This window comes from Rhinatrema bivittatum, chromosome 10, assembly GCF_901001135.1.
Source record: "Rhinatrema bivittatum chromosome 10, aRhiBiv1.1, whole genome shotgun sequence".
NCBI lineage: Eukaryota > Metazoa > Chordata > Amphibia > Gymnophiona > Rhinatrematidae > Rhinatrema > Rhinatrema bivittatum.
The window spans coordinates 109,335,474-109,348,988 of record NC_042624.1 but is presented as its reverse complement, the minus strand read 5'-3'; the positions used below and the strand labels follow the sequence as shown (position 1 = coordinate 109,348,988).

At 45.0% G+C, this 13,515-nt stretch overlaps 1 protein-coding gene across 2 annotated transcripts in view; it reads right to left on the bottom strand.

Moving 5' to 3' along the window:
• LRP8 (LDL receptor related protein 8) overlaps positions 1-13,515 on the bottom strand; it is a 320,100-nt gene that overhangs the window by 304,546 nt on the left and 2,039 nt on the right. The window lies entirely within an intron of this gene.

Sequence of the window (13,515 nt, the reverse complement as noted above, 5' to 3'; positions counted from 1 at the left end):
TCCAGTCCTGGTTTTCTGTGACTCATCTCAATACACTCTGTAAATCAAGTACCACCAACTGCGCCGAAGCAAGAACTGGAAAAACACAGAATTTTATCATCTCACCACAAGCCGAGTCTTCGTTGCTAACAATGAGACACTAATATGCCATGATCACAGCAAGGAGTACTTCCTTCCTCAGCAGACAACCCCAATCGTCTTTTTCCAGAATTTCACAATCTTCTAAATCAGTTACAGCACCAAAATAAATTCTCTTTACCTGTGCACGACATCACCACCTGCAATGCACTATGGGAATCTAAGGAAACATCCTATGATTATCATTCCACTTCTCTTGAAAACGTTAATTAGGTTAGAACATAAGAACATCACAATATACTGGACAATAATCTAATAACCGAACGATTATTTTACATTTGCACACTGTCCAGTATATTGTATGCTGCACATTTATTGTTGTGATTTTCCTATATGTGTGTGCTGTTAACTCTGCCTCTCCTCTGTACTATCACAGAACATAAGAACATGCCATACTGGGTCAGAACAAGGGTCCATCAAGCCCAGCATCCTGTTTCCAACAGTGGCCAATCCAGGCCATAAGAGCCTGGCAAGTACCCAAAAACTAAGTCTATTCCATGTTACCATTGCTAATGTCAGTGGCTATTCTCTAAGTGAACTTAATAGCAGGTAATGGACTTCTCCTCCAAGAACTTATCCAATCCTTTTTTAAACACAGCTATACTACCTGCACTAACCACATCCTCTGGCAACAAATTCCAGAGTTTAATTGTGCGTTGAGTAAAAAAGAGCTCTCTCAGATTAGTTTTAAATGTGCCACATGCTAACTTCATGGAGTGTCCCCTAGTCTATTATCCAAAAGAGTAAATAACCGATTCACATCTACCTGTTCTAGACCTCTCATGATTTTAAACATCCTTATATCCCCCCCTCAGCTGTCTCTTGACCTGTATGGTTGTCTTCATTAGACTGTAAGCTCTATTAGGTAGGGACTGTCTCCTGTGCTATTGTACAGCGCTGCATACGTTGAGTAGCAGCTACAGAAATGTTTAGAGGCCGTAGTACTGGCAGCGATGTTCTCCCACAAGGCACTGAGAAATTATCAAACCAGAAGGGAAGGGCTTCTTATGTATTGAACTTGATGGCCCTTTTCCCCTTCAACTATCGTACATAAAATACAGCGGCAACAAGTTACAGAATGGAGCAGCACAAGCACTGCTGTGACAGGGCAACAGGCCCTGCTGGTTCTCATGATATTTGTATTAGGTCTGTGGAAATTAAATGAATACTTTTATGAGCGCTCGGAGGGTAGGGAGTCTGTATACACAACCTCCAACAATAAATCAGAAACAAACATTTTGATTATTTCTGGTAGCAGAAGCTTGCTACTGAGAAGTCTCAGTCTGTAGATTTGACCAAATGCAAACCCAAATCCGATGAGGTCGTTTGCTGTATGATAAAAACAAGATGATATTGCTGAATCACCCTGTGAGTTTGTGGGATAAATGTGTATGTGAGTCTAAATTTTTCATTGGTGTCCTATACACACCAGATTTTCAGGACATGGCGGGGGACACATAAGGACTATGAGCAGGGTGGGCTTTTTTTAGATCCACGCATAGCTGCAGATCAGACACCCACCCCCACGTGTATGACCTGGAAAGTGGGCTCTTTTAGTTCCAGGTGGAACTTTATTTTTATGTGTGTGTTGGGGGGGGGGGGGGTTGCCCACATTTACTGCTATCCAGAAAAAGAAGCAGGGTTTCTGAAATGTTAGCCTATGTTGTAAGTTAAGTTTTATGTGTATTTTGATTGTTTATAAAGGTATTTGTTGTGAACCATTGCGATGGAACCCGAGTGACGGTATATAAGACCCAATAAATCAATAAATAGTTTCCAAAGCAGAAGGAAAGGCACTTAACTAGACCCCCCCCTAAATAAGAATGCTCCCAACCCCAAACAGAAATCCTGCTACTGTTTAGAGACACTGGATTTGCTGCAGTCAGCTACATGCAGGCACTGATGCAACGCAGTACTTAAACCTGGAAAAAAAAGAGGCATGTTTACAGTTTTGAACTACACATTTCCACAGTGCAGGAAAATGTAGGTTTAATTTTATGAACAGCTGCATGCACTTTGCATTTTTCCCTTCTGTCCTGCAAGAAACTTACTTCTTTATTCCTTCAAGCTTGTTGGTCACCTATAAAGCCCAAAATTTGACCAGCTCTACCTGCCTGGGGGAACATGCCTCATCCCACAATCTAAAAGGTCCACTCTCTCCCGCCATGGTGCACTAGGCTGCTGCCTCCCCATGTGCGCTACAGGGCCGTAACGATTCATGGCAGGAATTTTGTTCTTGCCATTTTAGCCAGGAGAACTGATCATCAGCCAGATGTAATGGCTCTCCATGCATCCACCAAATCAAAAAAGTGATTCGAAACCTATAGGCAGCTCGCTGGCCGACTGTGGAAGCAGCGCGTCATGACTTATGTAGGATGCAGTCTGTACTCTTCACACCTGCAGCTCAAGACCCCAGAGCACCAATACAAATCACTGCAGGTACGCAGTACAGGTCTCCCAGCTGGACTCCTACGCTGCAGCCTGCAAGCACTTCTGCATCCCAGGTCCCATGAGCACTGCTGGGACCCCCACCTGTGTCAGGCTGTGGCCCAGCAGTGCCATCAAGCTACAGTCCAGAGACCAGAGCAGAACCGCTTTCACCAGTCAAAACGTATTCTTAGCTTTTTCTTATTCCTTTTGTGTGCCTCTTCGCGAAAAACTTTTCATCCGTGATCTGCTTCTTATCAGAGATCTTATAACTCGTACGATTTGAGCTTTCAGCACTTTGCCTCATCTGCTTTCCTGTTGCACTTCATGGTTTCTCTTGAATTTTCGTTTCCCCCACCCTGACAATCTCTGCTGATAACTTGGATTTTTGCCTTTTCCTCCCATGCTCTGGCTGCCCTCAGCTCACTCCTGCACTGTTCAAGTCCTGTCATCCTTTTTACGTCTGTCAGCTCCACATCAGAGACTCTCCAAACACAAAACATTTCATGTTATCCAAAGTTACAAAATCAATAGGGACCTTTGTTTTATTTTTTTTTCCTCTGGGACTTAATCGATGTTTTGTTACAGCAAGAACAAAAATATTTACCCAGAAAAAAAAAATAAAAAGCAGTCATTTTTTCCACTGATTTCTCGTTTTTATTCTTGTTGGAAGAAACACTGATAAAATTCCCAGGAAAAATAAAATGAAGGTAGTCAGGTCTAGCAACATCAAGTTTCAGGATCAATTCGCGAAAGACTTTTCCCCAAAGTAAAGTCATAGGACCAGTTTAATATGCTGCACCGCTGGGCTCCTTCTGTGACTGTCGGGAGAGCATTTTATTTCACCAAGCTTCTCTGTAAAACTTTATTCTGAAGAAAGCAGAATATTAATGGGAATTATTTTGGTGCTGGGAAAACTCAGTAGCAAATGTCTCCTTTATCCACAAACCTGACCGGATCGGTCCATTTACAAACGACCCCCGAGTAAGAAATATAAGCCATTCCCCTTGACACACACCTGCAACTACTCCGATAGCAAGTCACGCCTCCCCCACGCAGCAGCAACTAACTGCAGGGCAGCATCTAACGAAACCTTCCCAAAGTCAACTTCTATTAAAAAAAATAAATAAAAATCACCAAACGCATACACACAGAGCTCACAGCTTCAGAGCACTGGAGAGATTCTCACACCCCCCACCAAAGAAAAAAAAAGGGGCAGGGAGGCACGAAACAAAGAGGTGCAGAAAACATTAAAAAGAGATTTGTTTTGCTACGAACAGAGAGCATGAAAGGGGAGGTCAGAGGAAGACAAAGATGTAACAGAAAAGGGGCAGGAAACGCTGCGCAGCTGGGGCCAGGCGACAGCGATGAAAGATTTAAAACCCACAATGCGAGTAGAAAGCTACGTGCCCGGCTGACACGCTGTGACACCAGGGGTCAAAGGGCACGGGGGACCAGAAGGACCGCCTCAGCGCACGTGACCTGGATAAGAAAGCAAGTTTGCTTACCGTAAACGGTGTTTCCGTAGATAGCAGGATGAATTAGCCATGCTGTCATGGATCTGTCCGTCAGGTCCAGAAGGCGGAGCTTGATAAAGCAGAGGTTAGACTTTTAGTCCCTCTGCGGCTGCGCGTGGTTTCCCGCGCAGGAACAACAGAATCACCTCAGTCTGTAATTAAGCTGTAAAGTAAAGTAAAGTAGTGACTGACAGGGAGGAGGGTGGGTCAGCATGGCTAATTCATCCTGCTATCTACGGAAACACCGTTTACGGTAAGCAAACTTGCTTTTCCCGTCGATAGCAGTGAAGAATTAGCCATGCTGTCATGGGAGTCCAAAGCATGAATCACGTTAGTCCTCTGCTATTGTAGTACGTGATTCGGACGATGTGGCAGTCACTGTAAAATTAGGTGATAAAGAGTTCAATACTGCTCGTCCAACCTTAGCATCTTGTGAGGTTTGTTGATCGAGGCAATAGTGCGAAGTAAAGGTATGCAGTGATGTCCATGTGGCCGCTTTGCAAATGTCTGCAGGCTGGACACTACTGAGATGTGCCCAAGAAGTAGACCAAGCTCGTACTTGGTGGGCAGTAGGTGTAGAAGACAAAGGAAATTCATGAGTCTTATAACAATATTGAATACATTGGACAATCCAACTAGAAATGGTTCGTTTGGAAACCGGTAGACCCGGTGCTTTAGGATCGTAAGAAAGGAATAACTGTGAAGGTCTGGAAACAGTCTGAGTTCTAGACAGATAACACTGTAACACTCGTTTACAGTCCAAGGTGTGAAGTTGCTTTTCCCTATCACATGAATGGGGTGAGGGAAAAAATGTAGGAAGTTCAATGATTTGGTTGATATGAAAAGAGGAAACCACCTTCGGTAAAAAAGATGGGTGTGTTCGGAGAACTACCTTTTGAGGAAAAAACTGCAAGTAGGGAAAATAGTGTACTAGTGCTTGCAACTCACTTACACGTCGTGCGGAAGTAACAGCCACCAGAAAAACCACCTTCCAGGTTAAGTATTTGGGGTGGGCCTCATCCAGCGGTTCAAAGGGAGGTAGCATAAGACGCTCCAAAATAGTGTTGATGTCCCACGGCACTGTTGGCTTAGAGACAGGTGGGCGGAGTCGATACAGTCCTTTAATGAAGCGTGAAAGGAGTGGATGTGTAGAAATAGAGGCATTGTTACATAGTCCATGGTAAGCTGAGATTGCACTTAGGTGCACACGAATTGAGGATGCTGCTAATCCAGCGTCAAAAAGTGTACATAAGTAATCAAGTAACTTCTCTGGAGGACAAGTGATTGGTTGCAAACTGTGTTTAGTACACCAAAGAGAGTAGCGATGCCATTTATAATGGTAGTTTCGTCTGGTGGATAGTTTCCTGGATTCTAACAAAATCAATTGAGCACGGTTGGAGATCCTATAATCGATTAAAGTGCTCCGTTCAAGAGCCATGCTGTCAAATGAAGAGAGGCATGCATGGGGTGTAGTAACGTCCCTTGATCTTGAATTAAGAGATCTGGACGTCGTGGAAGTGGAATCTGAGGTTCCTGCGATAGGCGGAGGAGAAAACTGTACCATGGTTGACGAGGCCATGCGGGGGCAATGAGGATTAAGGAGGCTTTGTCCTCCATGCATTTCTGAATTGTTCTTGATATAAGAGGAATTGGAGGAAAGGCATATAGTAGATCCCGCGACCAAGACAGTAGGAAAGCGTCTTGGGCTTCTCTGTGGAGACTGGGCCGTATGGAGCAGAAACGAGGGAGTTGTGTATTGTTCTCCGTCGCGAAGAGATCGATTATTGGGGTTCCCCACTGATTGAATACATGTTGGGCGACTTCCCCCTGGAGCGTCCATTCGTGAGGATGGAAAATGCGGCTTAATCTGTCCGCTCTCACATTGTCCACTCCGGGAAGGTAGGTGGCTTGCAGATGAATGCAGTGAAGATGTGCATGCTGGTATATTAATAGGGTTTCTTTGCATAGGGGCCAGGACCCTGTTCCTCCCTGCTTGTTGACATAAAACATGGCCACTTGGTTGTCCGTATAAATCATTACTCTGCGATCTTTCAGATAAGGTTGAAAGGTGAGAAGCGCTCTCCTGATCGCTCTGAGTTCCAATAAGTTGATCTGTAGTATTTGTTCGGCAGGACTCCAGAGACCTTGTGTCTCGTAGATGTCCAGATGGGCTCCCCAGCCCTTTCTTGAGGCGTCCGTTGTCAGGACTAAGTCGTGATTCGGACTGCGAAATAGAGCTCCCTTGGAAAGAACAGTGGGGTTCATCCACCACGAAATGTCTTGTTGCATTGCTGCAGTAATTGTGATCATGTGAGTCAATGGTTGAATATGTTGTTTCCATTGACGTTTTAATCCCCATTGAAGTCGTCTCATATGGAGCCTGGTGTTGGATACTGTAAAATTGGCTGCTGCCATGTGTCCCAATACTACTAACAAGTGTCTCGCGGTCGCAGTCTGACTTCTGTGAAGATGTTGAAGAAGAGGTTGTAAAAGGAGCTGCCTTTCCTTTGGAAGGTAAGCTCTGCATCGTGTGGTGTCGAGATGGGCTCCTATGAATATTAACTGTTTTGTGGGTTGGAGATGGGATTTTGTGAAATTGATGACCAACCCCAATTCTTGTAGACAGTTGATGATCAGGTGAAGATGGTCCAGCAACATTTCTCTTGATTGAGCTACTATCAACCAATCGTCGAGATACGGAAAAATTGTCATGCCTTGTTTGCGAAGATAAGCCACCACTACTACCATGCATTTGGTAAAGACTCTGGGGGCCGCAGATAGACCGAAGGGAAGAACTCGGTATTGGTAATGAATGTTCTGGTATGTGAAGCATAGGTATTTCCAGGAGTTGGAGTGGATTGGAATATGGGTATAGGCATCTTTGAGATCGATGGAGCACATCCAATCGTTGGGTTGTAGTAGGGGGAGAATGGTCTTCAAAGACACCATCTTGAATTTTTCCCTTACTAGGAATTTGTTGAGCTCTCTCAAGTCTAGTATGGGGCGTTGTCCCCCCGTTTTCTTTGGCACAAGGAAGTAAGGGGAATAAAATCCCTTGTTGACTTGGGCTTGCGATAATTTGTGAATGGCTTTTACTTGAAGAAGGGATGAAATTTCCGATTGTATCTGATTCTGGGAATTTGTGTACTGATGTGGGGGAAAAAAAAGAAGGTTCGGTTTGTGAAGAAACTGTAACTGGTAACCTGTTTGGACTATCTGTAACACCCAATGGTCGGTTGTTATGTTTTGCCATTTTGGGAAGCATGCTTGAATCTTTCCTGGTGGAGCATGGAGAGCAAGTGGTGGCTGTGGACTCAAAAAGACTGAGCTGGTTTAGCAGCAGTCGTTGAGCTTTGCTGTTGCGGTCGTTGGGCACGGGCCCTACCTCGACGTGATGCTTGAGACTGTTGGGGTTGTTGTTGAGGTCTCTGGTAATTAGAATAAGTTGGAGGTCGATATGGTTGATAGGACCGATAAGGTCTTCGACCATAACTCGAACGTCGATTAATAGGGTAACTACGTCTAGGAAACTGAGACGATGTAGATGATTGCAGTGACTGAACTGCCATGGCCTCGTCTTTGAGTTTTCCCACGGTTTCCTGTAGTTTCGTTCCAAAAAGATTGTCTCCAATACATGGGAGATTAGCCAATTTATGATGGACATCCTCTCGGATCGAACTTGAACGAAGCCACGCCGTACGTCGGGCTGCGATGGAGACTGCGGATGCCCTTGAGGAGTTTTCCATTCCCTCATAAATGGAACGGAGGAGATGCCTTGTACACTCTTCCATATCATGTAATGTTTGTGGGGGATTTGTAGCTGATGATGATAGAAGACCTTTAGTTGCCTGAATACAATCATAAAGGTATTGAACCATATAAAATTGATGGTTCAACATTCGGGTTGTCAACATAGAATTTTGAAAAATTTTTCGTCCGACTTCGTCCAAATATCTGTTATCCTTATTTGGGGGATATGAAGAATGTGACCTCATTTTTTTAAAACGCTGCATAGCGGATTCTACCACAATGGAATCATGTGGAAGCTGTGGTAGGGAATAAGGTGCTTCCTTCTTCATCCTAAATTTTAAGTCAGATTTTCGCGAAACCGCTGTGATAGATTGAGGTGTCTCCCACGACTTTAGAAGTACTTGGTGAAGGAGTTCATGCGGTGGAATAGAAAGTGGTTCACCTGGTGCATCAAAAATACGAAGGAGACCTAGGGTTTCAGCACGTGGGTCAGCCTCCTTTTGCAGTGGCAGTTTCAAGATCTGTCCCATTTTTTCTAAAAATCTGGGATATGTAAGATCTTCCGGTGGCGAGTATGGTTCTGCCGGTTGTTCCAGAGGATCAGAAGGAAACCCCGTTGAAGAGGAAGGTGAAAGGGATTGCGATGGTGAGTGACAATCTTGAAAATTCTGTGCGCTTAATGAGGGCGAAACACGATGCGCTGAAGCAGGAGATAGTGGCTGGGTTTGATGCGTCGATAGTACCTGTGGCCAACTACTTCCAGTATTTTGTAGATTATCTTGAGGAGGCATGCTGAAAGTGGACTCCTTAGTCTCAAAGAACCCAGACAAGGACTGAGAAAGCTGGAAAAAAGCTTCCTTCGCATGTTTCGGCATTTGTGGCCGATTACTAGCCTGGATTGCAGGTTGCGTTGGAGGAGATTGAGGCGCAGGAGTATGGGATCTACTCTGTGAGCCTGACCGTTGAGAAGGTGATCTAGAACTCGATGTCTTAGTAATTGATTTAGACTGTGAAGACGAGACTGATGATGTTGGCTGCACCCGACTAGATATTTTAGACGTCGGTGGGCTACTTGGAGAACGATGAGAATGCAAACGTTTTCGTTGACTGTGAGCTCGGGTGTGTGAACTATGCCGTCTCTTACGTTTGTGAGATGACGATTTTGAAGTAAGATGGGAGCTGGATGAAGCCGTAGAATGAGAAGAATGATGTTTCCTTTTACGGTGGACAAGCACTGACTGAACACCTTGCGTCAACTCCCCCCGATTTGATTTTCCCGAAAGGGAATACCATTCTTTTGGCCGCTGTGTAGTCTCTTGAATTCTCTGTTTAATAGAAAGAGATTTTGACTGGATCCCCGCAGACTTCACAATGTCCGTGGGTATAGTAGATGTGTCTCTATTCCCTGGCTCATGGATAGACGAACTCTGCAAAAGTATCTGCGCAGAAAGAGGGTGCTGCGCCTGCTGCGCAGAAATATGCTGCGCCGGCTGCGCAGTAGAATGTAGATGCAAGTGCACTGCCGCTTGTTGCGGCGCCGACTGCGCTGACGTAGACTGCGCAGTGGTCTGCGCTGACGTATACTGCGCAGTGGCCTGCGCCGGAGAAGATCTTTGCGGTGTTACTGGCGTGGATGAAGTCGGCTGCGCAGAAGGCGGTGCCGTCGATTGCGCCAAGGTATGTTGTGCTGCGCCCGTTAGATCCACCATCGGCGCTGGTTGCGCAGAAAAAGGGTGCGCCGTTGAACGCGCAGAAGAATGTTTGTGCGGTTTTGCAACCTTTTTACGTTGCTGCGCCGACGAAGAGGGCGGAGTGCGCTCCTGCGCCTTAGTATGGCGCGCATGACCCTGCACTGACTTACTTGAATGTAAGGAACGCCCTGCGCCGTGCTTGGCACGTTTAGTTGAAGAGTGCGGTTCTCGAAAAGGGGACCTACCCCTTGTAAAGTCAGAGCCCTGGCTTTTTTCCGAGATATTTCCACAGGAAGTCGGTCTTTTCTTTTGATGATGACCTGTCTTCACCGGTCCCGGTGAAGACTGGACTTCAGAAGGGTCCGAGTTGGTTAAAAGCTCTTGAATGCGGTAGGCTCTCTGTTTTTGTGCTCTTGGTGACATTTTGGCACAAAATTCGCATTCTTTTATTTTGTGATGGATGCCGAGGCAGCGATTACAACGGTCATGACCGTCTGTTTTCGCCATTACTCTGCCGCATCGGCACCTTTTGAATCCTGATTTTGACATTTTCTTGACGAAAAGACAAGCTCCGCGTGCGTTCTGTCACGCGGAAAAAACAGACTGAGGTGATTCTGTTGTTCCTGCGCGGGAAACCACGCGCAGCCGCAGAGGGACTAAAAGTCTAACCTCTGCTTTATCAAGCTCCGCCTTCTGGACCTGACGGACAGATCCATGACAGCATGGCTAATTCTTCACTGCTATCGACGGGAAACGCACGATAATGCAAAGCGGCTGGAAAGGGAAACTATTTCTCGCTATCGGCGCACTTGCACGCAGCTCTCAAGCTGCATCATGCTCGCGGGTGTGGGCTGGGTTTTTAATAGCACTATTCTTTTGCCCTTTGCTTTGGGCTTTAATTTTCCTCTCTTTAAAAGCAAGTCCTGCATTTTGGCACACATCGCAGAAGTTCACCGTGAAGCCAAAACAGCAGCAATACACCTCAGCATCACCAGATTGACCCTCGCATCGGACGTGGCCTTTGGGTGGTGGTTCAATCCAGGATCCATCATGCTGTGATTAAGCAGACGCGGTCACATAACTGCAGCATTTATATTTAGGGGTGGGGAGAAGGAAAGAGATCCCTGCCTAAGCGTTTATAAAACGAGCCATTCATATTTTTTTTTCTCCACTTAAAAACACAGAATTTTGTAATTGTGATAAAGTGCTCCTGGGTGTGTAGTAAGACAAGGTTGAGCACACTTCCTGGTAGGTGGGAACCTGCGGTAACAGTCTTATGGTGCACCCCGAAAAGAGGTTGAAAAATCGATTGCGTCCACAGCCTTTGCCCCACTCGGTTATAAACACGCCCTTCGGTCTGGCCACCGCACGAGAGGCGCTGTGGAATGGGGAATGCTTTTGCATGACCGATCACATCTTAAAAAATGTGCAGTTAAACCGAGCACAGCAGCCATGCAAAAGTTTTTTTTACAGGTTCAGCAAAAACCATGCAAAGGAGTACATGAAAAGACTCCTGTGAAAACTATTTTATTCTAATGAATGGATGTTAACCAGACAGTCTGATCTTTCATCACACGGCACGGAGCCAGCCCTGGTTTTTTATCCTATTGCCTCTATGGACTTGAAGTTCCTGTTTCAGTAAACAGCAGCAGGACTACAAGAGGATAAAAACCAGTTCTGGCTCTCTCTGTCCATGGTACAACTCCTTCCTGTCACACTATTCTGACCAGAAAACTCTGCTAAAGAAACCGCTCTTCCCACCTTGCCCTCCCCATGGATCTCATAAACAGACTGGCATTGCAAGAAGTTTAAAAAAACAAAATGCAGTTTTATGGGTGAGACCCACCCCAAGTTCGGTTTTAAAAAGAGCATCCATCCGGGCAACGAGCAATCCGCTGGCCGTCCGTTCAGGCTCTACGAATTGAAAGCAATACTTCTGGCCTGGGCCAAACTGGGTTATCATTTAGCAGCTCTGCGAGAATACTAGCAATGATTCTCCTCACAGATCTGTCTCTTCCCCCCCCACATACCCACCACCTCCCTTCCACATAACCATAACTCTGAAAACATGGATGACTCTTGTATAAAATCCCTATCAAGGCATGGATATTCAACCTCAGCTGCCTTGATTCTCTTTCTCTGTATTAAAAAAAAAAGTCAATACAGCAGACAGTGACAATCATAAACCCTGTGTTACTGCTCTTCCAAGAGGCCTCAACTACACAAACTACCTAAACATCCCCAGGGGCATTGCGAGACATGGACACAGTGACAAGCCTACGCAACCAGCTGGACAGACTAGATGAATCTGCTGGATTTTTATCTGCCATCATTTACCAGGTTACTATGTAAACCGAATCTACTGGCCAGTGGCTATGCCAATTTCTCATCGCAACACAAACATACATCAATTTTAAGCCTCAAAAGGGAAAAAAAAAACAAACAACCCAAACAAAAACCACACAACAGGTGTATGAAGCTGAACTACTTATTCCCACCTCATTTTGAGAGCAATTTTGGAACTCTGAGTGGTCCCTTGCAGTTCATTTTCAAAAGAAAAACTTCTCATAGAGTTTCCCTTTACAAAGTCCAGCCAGCACGCACAACACAGGTACAAAGTACCCATTGTACTGAAGCAGCCAAAGAGCGTGCATCAGAAACAAAGCACAGGGATTTCAAAATGAAATCGCCTCGTATATTAAATTTACCCTTCCCCAATCTAACTCTGCTCACCTTTCCCTGCAGCTAAAAAGTACACGCGCTAGTTACAGGGCATGTGATTACCCACACCTAAACAGTGTTTTCAGGCATCTGACACACATTTACCCGCTGCCTATGGATGTCCAGTATAGGGCCGACTAACCTGGCTCTTGGACAAACTATATAATCAGATAAATATTTATCATGGAAACCCTAAAAGCCTGAACACCCAGATCTTTTTTCAGAGCTGGCCATGGACTGGAGTAAAATACACCTCATGTAAGAGGATACCCCCTTCCTCCTTTCCAGTGGCATTGTTTTCCATAAGATCAAGTGCCTTACATCCCACAGACAAGCGCCATGACCGGACCTGGAAAAATCCCAGGAGCCAGGTCACCTGGGCCCACCTTAAAGTTTAGAACCTTGTGCCTAGAATTCAAAAAAGCTAAAAATAAAAAACAGAAAAGATGCAAACAAAGGAAGGAAAAATGTACCTGATTCTTTAAAAAAAAAAAAAAAAAAAGTGTGTTTGGCTGGAACCTAAACTTTGTAAGCCTATTTCCAGCATTGGCCATGACCGTCACTCATATGCCAGAACTCAAAGCTATTTTACCTTTAACCGATTCCATTATTCAAAACATGTGCCTTTCAAAGGCATGGAACAAGTACAGGACCCTTACTGGTATAGAAATGGAGTAAAGCTGGAAGCAAAGGGAGCTGCAGCCTACTACATGGGCGTTGGTGGTTTTTGCTATTAAATTGTATATGTTAAACAAGAGCTTAGAAACCTAAACATCTGATTATCTGTTTTTGTGAATCAAGGCCTCAGTGTCTAAGGAAGGCCTAGCACAGACAGACTGGCCTGGAAAGCATGGAGACTTGCGTTTAAAGTCCTCTCACTTTTGTCACAGATATTTTTTATAACCTTGCAGAACTCAATTCTTATTTCTCTGTGCCTCGGGTACACCAGACTCTTTTGGGGGACAGGAATCTATTGTACAGCACGAAGCAGATAAGGTGGCATATACAAGTTTTTAAAAAGTACAGTTCTATTTTAAAAAGCCTGGAAATGCTTCTAAACTCTATGTACCAAAACAGTCGTTAAAAAAAAAGGGAGGTGGGTGGAGGGAGGGAATCCTTTTTTGTTACTTAAGTTTCTAAAAGAAAACTAATTACAGTTCTCACAGCTAGGCACTACAAATGCGTCCACGCTTACACGTTATGTCTGAATACCAATCAAAAATCGACGATTTTAAACGCTGGCAGAAAGCCGAATAGGTCAAACGCTCTGA